We start from the raw sequence: 13,272 nt of genomic DNA on the forward strand, positions 1-13,272 counted from the left end.
ATACAGGAATTATGTAGAGTTGCCAAAACGAGTGCCGAGAAGGGCAATAACATTTCTGAAAGAAATAAAGGGGTTCTCTTACCCGGAGGGTCTTAAATTCTGTAAGTTGCAGCTTCTGGAGACGGCACTTGCGAGATAATCTGATTGAGGTGCGCAAGGCCTTGAACGTGTTGAGCATGCTCAATGCTGATGGGATACTTCCATTCGCTGAGATTAAGAACCTGAGGGGTCAGAGATTCAAATTGACGAAGGACAGTTGTAGAATAGAATTGCAGAAGTTTGCCTTTAGCCACTAGTTGGTTGATTGCTGGAACAGACTTGCATCTGTTGTTGTGGAAGTTGATAGCTTATATAAATTAATGCTGAACTAGATATACATTTGGAGGGAGCGGACCTGGTGCTCTATAAGCTTGCTTTCTTGCATCATGCTTCAGAACTAATGATAATACTATATCTTTTTTTTTTTTTTCTTTTTAGGTCCTAGCCTCTACAATATGAGGAAATGAAGTGGCATGACCAGCCAGAGTAAATTACTATAACACTGATGAACCTCCTTTCCTCCCTCCAAAGGGCTGGTGTGGGCAACATGGTTGGTGGAACAGACCTCCATCCCTTTTTGTGGAAGTTGATAGCCTAAATAAATTTAAGGCTCAGCTGGACAGGTATTTCGAACGAATGGAGGGATGAAGCGGAAGTTTTTTTTTTTTTTTCCTAGCTGATGCTGCATAAGCTTGCTTTCTTGTATCATATATCTCTACTAATGGCCAGCGGCCAGACTACGCTAAATACACCGGTTCTCGTCTGATCACCGAAGTTAAGCAGCGTTGGGCCTGGTTAATACTTGGGAGGGTGACCACCTGGGAGCACCGGGTGCTGCTGGCTTCTTTACTTCATTTAACCCCGGGGGCTCACATCTGGTGAGTATGGGCTTGGCAAACCCAGGGTCCTGAGCTGGATATCATCATTCTTCTCTTTCTTGGTGATGCCTTTCTACTTCTCTCTCTCTCACACACACACACAGGGGGTAACTCGGGAATTTTTTTTTTGGCTTGTGCAGCATAAGCCTCGGGCTTCCTTGTACCATATGGCTAATAATAATAATAATAATAATAATAATAATAATGCTAATGCTAATGCTAACATTTAATCACATTAGCTATTACGGACACAGCGTTAAAATGACCAGAGGAGCAACAGAACAGTGTGTTCAGTGTTCAGTGTGTTGAGGATCAAACGGTACCCGGGGTTTCTCCCATCAGCGCGAGTTTACATTGTCTTGTGATACAGTACATTGTAAATGCCAAAGATTTAAAAGTGTATGGATATTGTACGGTGTAGTGTCCTGTAACGTTGTTCATCTGGTCATTTAGCCGTGAGCCCGTAATGGGACCCAACGTTGCCCACACTTCGCCCCGTGGAGGAAAACCATTTACAACACACAAGAATTCTACTCTGACAGGTCCTGCTACCTAATTTCCTGGGATTTCAATGGCTAGGGCCTATAAAAAGTGATGACTCTGTCTGTAGGAAATATACGCAGAAAGGTGTATAAAGTCGAAAAATTGGGCGAACAGAAAAATTAGTACTTTTACGTTTCGACGTGTGTGGGGCATATTCTGTGTGAAATAGACAGGGTAGGTGGGGAGACTGAAGATTGGAGGGGTAGAAATTGGAAGTAAGAGGGTCGATAGAGAGATTGACCCCTGCATTTGGCAATGAGACAGGCCCATGTCCCCCCAGAAGGAAGAGTGGGGAAGCGAGGTGGGAGGGATGGGGACCATCCCCTCCCCTCCTTCCTGGGAAGTGGCAGAGAAGGCACCGTGCAAGAGAGCCCTAGTGTAGGTTGCCAAAAGGCCTTTGGCGTTGTCAGCCCAGCTGGTAACGTCCAAATTATTGATTCTCGATTTCGGCAGGTTTGTCTGGAGGGGTCAAGAATTGTGATTCTTACAGTTCTGTTATTACAAATGTTCTGTTTTACTAATGGGCACCTTGGTTCGGTGGATATATCCTTCGCTGTTGTAGATCATCTTGTTCAAGTCTGCCTTTGTTGTTCCAGGAGGGTTCTCCGTCTTGTGAAGAGATCCTTTGCAAATCAAGAAGCCATCTACCATCACCCTCATTGTGCGATCCGAGAGAAAACTGGATAACCTATTACAAAAAACTGTTTGCAAACCATAAGATGGAACTTTGTTTAGAAGACCATTATGCCAAACACGATCGAAAGCCTTTGAGATATCATGAGCAATTGCTTGTGTTTCATCCGTTTTAGAAGGAATTCAGAGCAGCTGAACCAATATAGGGAATAGCACCAATATTCGTGAGGAGAACAAATTTTTGCAAATTGCAGCATCTGGAGTCCAGCCACCTGCGAGATGATCTGATTCAGATGTTTTTGGCCCCAGTTGGTTACATCTGGTGAGTGTGTTCTTGGCACACCCAGGATACCAAATCCCCCCCCCCCAGTCTATTACAATGAGCAGAAGCCTGAAAACAAGATCTGTAATCTGTACAGATTACAGATACCAATCTGGATATCATCATTCTTCTCTTTCTTGTTGATTCCCTTCAACTTCTTATTCTTGCTCTCTCTTTCTCACTTTCTCAGGCTAAGTTAGACATTTCTTTGGGCTGGTGCAGCATAAGCCCAGGCTTCTTTGCGCCATGTGGCTAATAGTAATAATACTAATAGTGATAAGGCTTTGAGTAAGCTCAGTGTTCATGTTATTCTTTCCCTTTCTCAAAGTAGCACATGAGGGACATAAATTCAAATTGAAGAAGACTGGCTCCAGAATAGATCTGCGAAACTTTGTTTTTAGCCAGCGAGTGGTTGATTGCTGCATAAACTTTAATCTGTTGTTGTGGCAGTTGATAGCGTAACTAAATTCAAAAAAGAACTAGACAAAGTATTGGACCGAACGGATATGTGAAATATTGTTTCTTTTCTTTTATTTTTTATAAATGCTGTATGAGCTTGATTCCTTGCGTTTTATGCCACTACTAACGCTAATCTGTTGTTCCAGGGTTCATGAAATGCAACTTTGTTCTACAGTACAGTATTTGGTTTCCTTGGGCTAACTGTGCGCATACTGGATGAGAATTTTCGAATATTCTGAATTTGCAGCAACGTGTGTACTGAAATTGTAGTCTGACAGGAGGTGTAAAGTGTAGTAGTATACATTTGAAAGGAAGGCGGAAAAATGTGAATGTTCTTGCAAATTCTAGTACTGAAACGGGATTCCCTCCCCACCACACATATTGATATAGGTTTGTTGTTTGATTTGAAATAAACGGATATTATTTGTCTTAAAATGAAGTATGCGTAGTTTGGTTTCAGATATTTTTGATATCTCATTTCAGATATTTAAATATTGTGATTTCAGTTCAGTTGGACCCACTGATGAAACGTAAATTCACATTTTCCACCATAAGGATTAAAGAATTCTAATTTAGCCACGGCCGGACTAAGATATTCCCGTTCTCCGGGCAGAAAGATTATTTTGGCGCTCCTTTGCATATCCTAGAAATCTCCTTAAGCTTTTTTTTGTAAAAAAAAAATCCCAAATCCCCCTTGCGCTTGGCTTTCGTCACCCCTATAAGAATGGTGGCCCGGGCGTTGCCTTGTTTGCGCCCGTGTCTTAATCCGACACTAAATTTTACATTATGACATGATTATAAATTTTAGCAATGGTTTCCTGTTAGCTTAAGAATAACAACTTATTTTGTATTGGTTTAATTCTGCGACTTATTTGATCAAGGAAAATGTATTTTATTAGTAGTAGTAGTATCAGATGATGCAAGAAAGCAAGCTTATTAAGCATTAGCCAAAAAAAAAAAAAAAGTTATTGTTTACAATCTTGTTTCCCTTCCGATTGATCGTTGCAAGTAGCAGTGATTCACATGCCGAGGGTGTTTATCCCCCCCACGGCTGTTTTAAAATCGGGAACTCGTTTTCCGATTTTCAAACAGTGGCAAGTGGGAAGGGAGAAACACCCTAACTAAGGTTCATCATAGCGGGCTAGGCATGTGAATCACTGCTACTCACAATGATCACTCCGAAGGGGTACCAGTTTGTAAAGACTAACCAAAAAAAAAAAAAAACCCTTCCACACCATATGTCAACCCCTCCAATAATTTTGTCTAGTTCCTTGAATTTATTCAAAGTGCCCACTCCCACAACAACAATACATGGAAGTTTGTTTCAGCTGCCTGCTGGCTGAAGCAAAATCTAAACACATCTATCTTTCAACCATTCTCAATTTGCAGCAGCCTGAATAGCAAGGTGCTGGAGATTTCCAGGAGTGCTGGGAATCATAGTGGAACAAGTAAGTAAATACATGGGCTGCGTTAGGGTAACTAAATGTAGAAACAGGTACAGTGAAACTTCTAACGGACACCTCTCGTTAACGGACATCTCTCTACAATGGACATTTTCAAATTTCCCAACTCACCTCCATTGGTTTTAACGTGTTTGCAGCTTCTGTCTAGCGGACATTCTCTGTAACAGACGCGGACAGGCAATTTGCACTGTTTTGTTTAGATTAGCACTTAATTTGATCTCCCCATAACGGACAGCGGGCGAGCTCACGGCCCTTTATTAGGAACGTTTCTTCCACATATTGCCTCAATCGTGTTTATTTTCTATTTCCGATTCTCTGAATTTTATCAAGGTTTACATCGCGGTTCTAAACCCTTTTTCAAGAATTTTAAGGCACGTGTAAAACTTCTGATGAATTCGGTGTGTGCAGGGGGGGGGAGAATATGGTCGGCCTTTCATCTTTTCAGTTTCAGTTTTCAGTTTTGTTCAGTGTCGTGTGAGGTGCACAATGTCTTCTTGTAAACAATTAACTTTAAAAGATAAAGTCGAACTCATTAATGCGTATGATCGGCAAAAAAATAGTGTTCGCAATCTCGCTACAAAATTCAAAATCGGGAAGATGCAGGTAAGCAACATCCTAAAGAAAAAAAATGAACTGCTCAAACAATTTTGGCAACACGAAAATGATCAGGTTCAAAAATCATTCCCGAAAACTGTTGGACTTCAAATTTGTCGACCACATGCTAAAAAAATTCCCATTAATGGGCCTATTATTAGGGAAAAGGCTTTGGAGGTTGCGAAATCTATGGGAGTAAATGAGTTCAAAGCTTCTGTGGGATGGCTAGACAAGTTCAAAACTCGGCATAAAATTTCTTGGAAAACCGTAAGTGGTGAAGGTGGATCTGTTGATACTGGGGTTGTAACAGAGTGGACCGTCAAATTGGAAGATTTATGTCGTGATTTTGAAGCTAAGGATATTTACAACTGTGACGAAACAGGGTTGTTTTTTAAAGCTCTTCCTGAAAAAACAATGAGTCTAAAAAACGAAAAGTGCCAGGGCGGAAAAATTTCTAAGGAACGCTTGACTGTACTATTGTGTACAAATATGCTGGGAGACTTTGAACAACCTCTTAAGGGCATAAAGTTGAATCTTTTGGAAGTTGACTTGAAGTCTAAAAAAAAAGCGTGGATGACACGAGATATCATGAGCGAATGGATAAGTCACTTTAACCAAAACATGATTCGTCAAAACAGAAAAATTATTCTTTTCGTGGATAATGCTGGATCTCACCCGCACATTGAATTGTCCAACATTCAAATCATTTTTCTGCCACCAAACACATCTGCAGAGTGTCAGCCCTTGGATCAAGGGATAATAAAAAATTTTAAACTTCACTACAGAAAACGTGTTTTAAGACATCTCATTGTAAACATGAACGATGTAACATGTGCGAGTGACCTTGCAAAGAAAATCAGCATCCTAGGTGCGATTCAATGGATTTCCTCTTCAGTAAACGCAATTAGAAAACAAACTGTCATGAACTGTTTTGTAAAGTCTGGCTTCTCAAACGCAAAAATTGAAGTTGTGAACAGCAATGTGGAGCACCAAGAAGAACAAGAACTTCAACATCTATTGATAATGTACGATACTTCCGCTACAAAGATATAGACTCAAACCTCACTACAGAAGATGGTGCTCTAGATATCAACAACATTATCATCGATATTTTTCAAGAAGTTCCTCATGAGGATGAAGAAATGGAAGGAGGTCATTCTGTCGAAGAACATATTAACGACGAACCACCGATGAAAATAGAAGAAGCGCTCATACAAATCAATTGTTTAAAAATGTTTTTCGCCTCTGAAGAAGATAGTGAAGGACTTTCGATGGTTTCTTCACTCCAAACAAATGTTGAAAACAAAATTACCAGCCGGAAGAAGGTGCAGAAGAAAATAAGTGATTACTGTATGCATTTTTCTGAAGATAAAGTCATAATATGCATAGCACAATTGTATGTATATTATTTACAAAAATATTGTGCAAAATCTGTATATAATTTAATTTAATTTTACATTAAACGTTTAACGATTTTTCTTTATCTCTTGTGTATGTAATTGTATATTATTTACAAAAATATTGTTCAAAATCTGTATATATTTTAATTTAATTTTACATTAAACGTTTAACGATTTTTCTTTCTTTCTTTTTTTTTTCTCCCTCATACTTCTTGTTAGCGGACACTTCTCTCTAACGGACACATTTTCGTTCCCCATGGCTGTCCGTTAAAGGGAAGTTTCACTGTATATATATACTTGCACGTACAACAATGCTACGAGTATAGTTAATAAATTTGATGAGATTGAAGTGCTGGTCAAGGCATCAAAGGCATCAAATTGTTGGGATATCAGAGACATGGTGTCATACAGATATAAGCAGTGCAGAATTGAAATTTGGGGAGTACTACAATTTGTACAGGAAGGGAGGAGGGGTTATGCTGTTAGTTAAGAAACACAAAATCTAAGAAGTGCATCCAATTGACGTTGGTGGACAATGCAATATGGAGTCAGTTTGGTGTGACATAAGCAATGGGAAAGAGAAAATTAGGGTAGGTGTGTTTTATAGGCCTAATGAATCTGATGAGTGTAATAAGTAATTGTGCAGAGAAATAGTGGGCCAGTAAATCAGAATGGCTTATAATGGGGGATATTGACTGGAACTTGTTGGTTGGTCACTTGCATACTAGCAAGACTTTTGTGAATTAATTGGAAGACTGTTTTCTACAGCAAAATGTTCGAGAGGCAACCAGGAGTAATACTCTTGATCTGATAATGTGATTATTCATGCATTAAGAATTTGCAGATAAAGGAATCACTGGGTGATAGCGATCACAGTGTACTGATGTGAGATTTATTTAAAGATGTAACTACCATTAGGGAGAAAAGGGAAGGGTTTTTGCTTTTGTAAAGGTGACTACAGGGGTGTCAGAGTTTTTAAATTCTACAGTGGGATCAACTGATGATGTTACCACATTAAATTCTAAATGGGAAGCTTTCAGGGACTTATCTTGGGGGCTACTAGGCTTTTTATTCCAACTAAGAAATATCGTTCAAGGTTTAAGCCTAAATGGCTGTCAGATGAATTAATGAGGCTCGTGGTAGAGAAGAAAAATGTATGGGATGCAAATAAATTATCAGGCTACACAGAAGCCTGTGGCACATATAAAATAGTCTGTAATCAAGCCACAAAGGAGGTTAGGCAGGCAAAGGCAGATTATGAGAAATCTTTGGCAAAGGATACAAAGCAAAATGGCAAAGAGTTCTTTACATACGTGAACTCTAAAAGGAAGGGGATGAATCAGATTGGAAGACTTGATTATCGTGCTCAAGTAGCTGATAAACTGAATGAGTATTATGCATCTACTAATGGAGTCACTGGTTAAAGAAGCATTGCAAGATCATCTAGACAAGACTGTAGTAATAGTTAAGACAACATGGGTTTGTTAAAGGGAGGTCTTGGCTGTCCAATTTGATTGTATACTATGATGTGGTCACAAAGAAATTGGATGCAAAAAATAATTTTGATATATTCTTGGATTTCAGGAAAGTTTTTGATCCTGTTGCACATGGAAGACTGCTATAGAGTGCAGTGGTATGGCATTAAAGGTAAGTTGCTACGATCGATAAAGGGATGGTTGAGTGGGAGACAACAAAGAGTGGTAATCAATGGATACTGCTCTTCGTGGACGAATGTTATTAGTGGAGTTCTCCAGGATTTGGTGCTGGGCTCGTTTGTTTTCCATATTTATCAATGATGTTGATGAAGGTATATCAGGCTTAATGTCCAAGTTTGCAGTTGATTCAAAGGTTGGTAGGGTTTTTAACGATAGTAAAGACAGTAGATAATTTGGGAAAATGGACTGAGAAGTGGCAAATGAAGTTTAACATTGACAAATTCCAAGAACTGCATATGGGTAGCAATAATCCAAGAGAAACATATGAATTGTGTGGTACTACACTCAGGGAAGTGGAAAGTGAAAAAGTAAAGTAATTCTGAGGTCATATGAAGTTTGCTGAGCAATGCAGACTGGCTGCCAGGGCAGGTCATAGAGTCTTGTCAGTGATATATAGGAATTTTACTAGCAGGGACAGGGAGGCGATTATCTCGTTGTACAATGCAATTTTCAGGCCACACCCCCAGACCTGGAGCCCTCATTTTAGGTAGGATGTAGAGTTGCTAGAACGAGTACAAAGAAGGGCAACAAGATTGGTGAGGGGAACAAAGGGGTGCTCTTACCAAGAAAGGTTTAAGTTCTGCAAATTGGAGCAACCGGAGGGTAGGTACATGTGAGGTGATCTGATTGTGGTGTATAGGGCCTTCAATAGGTTGAGCAAGCTGAATGCTGATGGGATTCTTCCTCTTGCTCAGATTAAGAACCTGAGGGGGCATAGATTGAAATTGAGGAAAGACAGTTGTAGAATAGATGTGCGGAAATTTGCCTTTAGCCAGTGCATAGGTTGGTTGAACAGCTTCTATCTTTTTTTGTTGAAGTTGATAGCTTATATAAATTTAAGGCATTTGGAATAAATGGAGGGATGAAATGGGAGGGTTTTTTTTTGGCTGATGGTAGAGGCATACGATGCAAGCTTGCTTTCTTGCATCGTATGCCTCTACTAATGCATAATTTTAATTTATGCCCCTCATCTGTGTGTTGTCTCAGCAAGAGGAAGAATGTTGTCTGCACTCAATCTGTTCAATGCCTTAAATGCCTCAATCAGATCCCATAATCTCCAGGTGTTGCAATTTGCAGAAATGAAACCTGTTAGACCACTATTTCATGCTCTTCACCAATCTTGCCGGTTTGTGTACTATTTCCAGCTCGTGTCCATCCTTCCTGAAGCAAGGCTACCAGACTTGCATGCAGTACTCAAGTCTATCCATTGCATTATACAATGGAATAATCACTTTCCTATCCTTACTAACAAAGTTTCTATATGTAATGCACAAAATCCCATGAGCTGCCTTGGCCACCTGTCTGCATTGCTTAGAGAACATCATAACTGACTGCACAGTTATGCCCAGTTTGTTTTCATTTCCCACTACCCTGAGTATAGTATCACACAGTTGGAACGTTAATCTGGGATTTCTGCTACCCATATTCAGTACCTTGCATTTGTCAGTATTAAACTTCTGCCATTTCTCAGCCTATCTGCGCCTAATTTTTTTAGATCTTGCAGTAGCTTATCCTGATTACTGTCATTAATCATCCTGCTAACTTTGATATTATCCGCAAACTTAGATAAATCTTGCAGTAGCTTATCCTGATTACTGTCATTAATCATCCTGCTAACTTTGATATTATCTGCAAACTTAGATATTAAGCCTAATATTTGCTATTTTTGTCATAGTTATGAATGGAAACTACGTGCTTGCATAATGATGATTTAAAAATTCTATAAGACACTAGCCTGGCCTTCCATATTATTGCTGCTGCTGCATTGTTTGCATTGTGTGGGGTGGTGGAAAAGAAGGTCCTTAATTTATATACATACGTCTTTACTCTTCTTTAAATTTTATTTTGAATATGTATAATAATAATGCTTTATTAAATATTCCTTATTTGTTCTGTTCCCTTATAACTATATAGACCTCTATTTCCTACACCCCCACGTACACATCTGACTTTGCTTCACAGGAGGATTCCGGATTCGTGGGAACTTCTCAATTGTGTATAATTCCCTTCGGAAAAGCTGAGTGTTCAGGAATAACAAACTCACAATTTAATAAACAACAAAGTTTATTTACATATATATATACAACATAATATACAATTGAAAAAAAAAAAAAAACACATGTAATATGGATGTAAGTTAAATCAAGGATACCTTGCATAAATTATTCTTATTTTAACAATCAATATGCTATTTTCATCATTATATTCTGTGTTCTCACCATTCTGTTACAATACACTGAAGACCAATCTTAACTTTCCTAAAGTCTCTATTTGTTATTAGTCTTTCAGATGACCCAACAATTTTTCATTAATACAAACACTATATTCAATTATCTATCCTTAGAACATTCAAAGATTCTAACTATATTCAATTATCTATCCTTAAAACATGGTCAAAACTTCTCATAGGATTCAATTATCTGTCCTTAAAACATTCACATATAATCCTTACTACCCTATTAACATATTATAATCCTTTGAACAACAATTTAATCTATTACTATCTTTCGTTTCTCTTGCATTTTACAATAACCTTTTTGAATTAATTAAACTCTGTTAGTATATATATAATTTACTTAAGAGATAATTTATCTATCAATTTACTTCTAGTGCTATCTCTGTTTTTCATTAATTAATCACTATACTGTTTCACTAACAGTCCTTGTTAACTTACAGTACTTACTATTATCTTTTATCTTTCCTTTGCTTTCTGGGGCGGTTTCAAGCTTTCTATTTGGCTCACTGAGGATCTCCTTCATCTGCTTTCACCTGAATTTGCTACAGATAATTTTTTTAGGAACTTTTGGCTGCATGGGACTGGCGTTCTTTCTCCACCTTATTCGGGCTACCATCCATTCGCTGCTTCCTTCCTTCTGATCGAGCTACTAATTTCGCATTTTCGCTCCTTTCTCTCAAGCTACTGATTCTGCGGATTTCGCTCCCTTTCTCTCCACCTTATTAAAACCTATCACAAGAAAAACTCATAGGGCATCTCACACTAACTCCTTCTCCACTCCACTTTATTAAAACTTATCACAAGGAAAAACTCATAGGGTGCTACCCTCGTTTTTCCGCTCCACCTATTAAGAACTCTTTCAAGAAGAAAACTTCCCAGGGCGCTACCCTTCTCTTTTCCCACCACGACCAAACACTCAACTGTTAACTGACACATATTTCCTACCACAACAGAACCCTCAACTGTCCATGTTACTAACTCATTTTACCTATCTCGACGAAAATCTGGACTGCTGTGTCCACTGACTATTTCATTTTCCCTAGCACCAACAAAAACTCAACTTAGAATCCCACTAACTCGTTTTCCTAAACACCCTCATAACTCAACTCGGGGATCTGTCTCTCTCATTTTCCCAAGCACCGACAAAAATCTCAACTTCGTCTCCCTCCTAACTCATTTCCATAAACACCCACATAACTCAACTCGGGGGATCTGTCTCTCTCATTTTCCCAAGCACCGACAAAAATCTCAACTTCGTCTCCCTCCTAACTCATTTCCATAAACACCCACATAACTCAACTCGGGGATCTGTGTCTGCCTCCCCCTGTTCACTCACTTTTTGTTCATCTCCTTTTCTGTACCGCCTACTTATGTCAAATCCACCCTAGTTTTCTGTTTAACCAATCTTACTCATTTTATCAACTTTCTCTCTCTTCTTATTTGCCCGTTTTATTTTCTCAAGCTGATTCCTTGTTGCTCGATTTAACTTCTTATTTTAAGAAATTTGTAAACTTTCTCAGGCTGTCAGTACCTTTGAAGTCAGCCGCTTAATAGTTATACTGTAGCAGACTAATTTCCCACGAACTAAAAACTTGCCATCACCGACAGCCAGACGCCAATCTTAAATCTAATTCCCAGCATTTCTTCCGTGTTCACTACCTTGTCTCTCCTGGAGGTGGCACCGATTAAGGCTGTGTTCAGGATGACAAAGCAATTTTAGAACAGTTGCTGAAACTGAAAAAAATTCAGCTGGCGAGCCAGAACAGTAGTAAAAGATAAACAGGAGGTTGATGAATGTAGAGCAAGGAATGGTAGTAGAAATGTGTTAAATAATAAATAATAAATAAAAGTGTAGCAACATATAAATGTGGATTATTCAAATGTGGATTTGAATTCATATATAGATGTGAATTCATATAGATGTGGATTATTCAAAAGTGATAATGGATTGATTGTATGGTAAATTGACTATTGATAGATTAACAGGAGATTGATAAAGATAGAGCAAGGAATGGTAGTAGAAATGGGTTAAATAATAAATAAAAGTGTAAACAACTTATAGATGTTGATTATTCAAATGTGAATTTGAATGCATATATAGATGTGAATTCATATAGATGTGGATTATTCAAAAGTGATTATGGATTAATTGTATAGTAAATTGAATATTGATAGCATATTATTGTTAATTGAAAGTCAGTTAATAAGTTATAGATTGATTAATAGAGGTTGATTATCATTTTGTTATTAGCTATTAGAATAATCTAAATAGAGAAAGTATAAACAATGCTATTAAGATTACAGATGGCTACTAGTGAAAATAGAAACATAAGGAAGGAATCCCTAAGGGCAAACTCCAGCATAGGATATAGTTTAAATGGGTCCATAAAGCTAAGTAAGTATTTAAGAAACTTAATAGGGATCTGTAAAAGGGATAAGAAACTAGAATATTTAGAAAAACAAATAGCAGGGATTGTAGTCAAATTAGCAAAACTATTAAGGGAGAATTCTGCTCCAGGAAGTAACTTAGTTTAAACTATTGTATATAATAGGGATTTGTAAATAGATGTACAGTAATACCCCGAAGTTACGCGATAGGTGGGTCCGACGAAAATCGCGTAAGTCGAATTCGCGTAAGTCGGGGTACAACTTTGCATATAAATACATATAAATTTTGCTTAATTGGGACCAAGGACTAACAAAAACACTAGTTTAGAAGAAAAATATGAATAAAATTGCAGTTCTTTATACATATTAATACAAAATATGTATTAAAAAAACAAATGACTTACGTAAAAAAGTTATTTCGATGTCGATGGCTTCATAAAATCTAACAAATTCGTCTGACGACACAGCGCCTTTTTTTCACGCAGAATTTCTTCGTAGCAAGGTAATAATTTTTTTATTCCTTGCTTTGTAGCTATAACGCGTTCTTCGTTGGAGTCTGTTTTCTAAAATTTTTAAGCCTTTTACAATTGAGCCCTTTTCAA

The 13,272-nt window shown here is 38.0% G+C and overlaps 1 non-coding gene across 1 annotated transcript; it reads left to right on the plus strand.

Moving 5' to 3' along the window:
• The first annotated feature begins 763 nt into the window (after nt 1–763).
• LOC150089861 (5S ribosomal RNA) lies at nt 764–882 on the plus strand. Its single transcript, XR_016546710.1, has one exon. It is a non-coding gene; the product is annotated as a 5S ribosomal RNA (ribosomal RNA).
• Nucleotides 883–13,272: the final 12,390 nt, after the last annotated feature.

The sequence above is a fragment of the Mastigoproctus giganteus genome, chromosome 2, assembly GCF_048544385.1.
Source record: "Mastigoproctus giganteus isolate SK-2022 chromosome 2, ASM4854438v1, whole genome shotgun sequence".
Lineage (NCBI taxonomy): Eukaryota > Metazoa > Arthropoda > Arachnida > Uropygi > Thelyphonidae > Mastigoproctus > Mastigoproctus giganteus.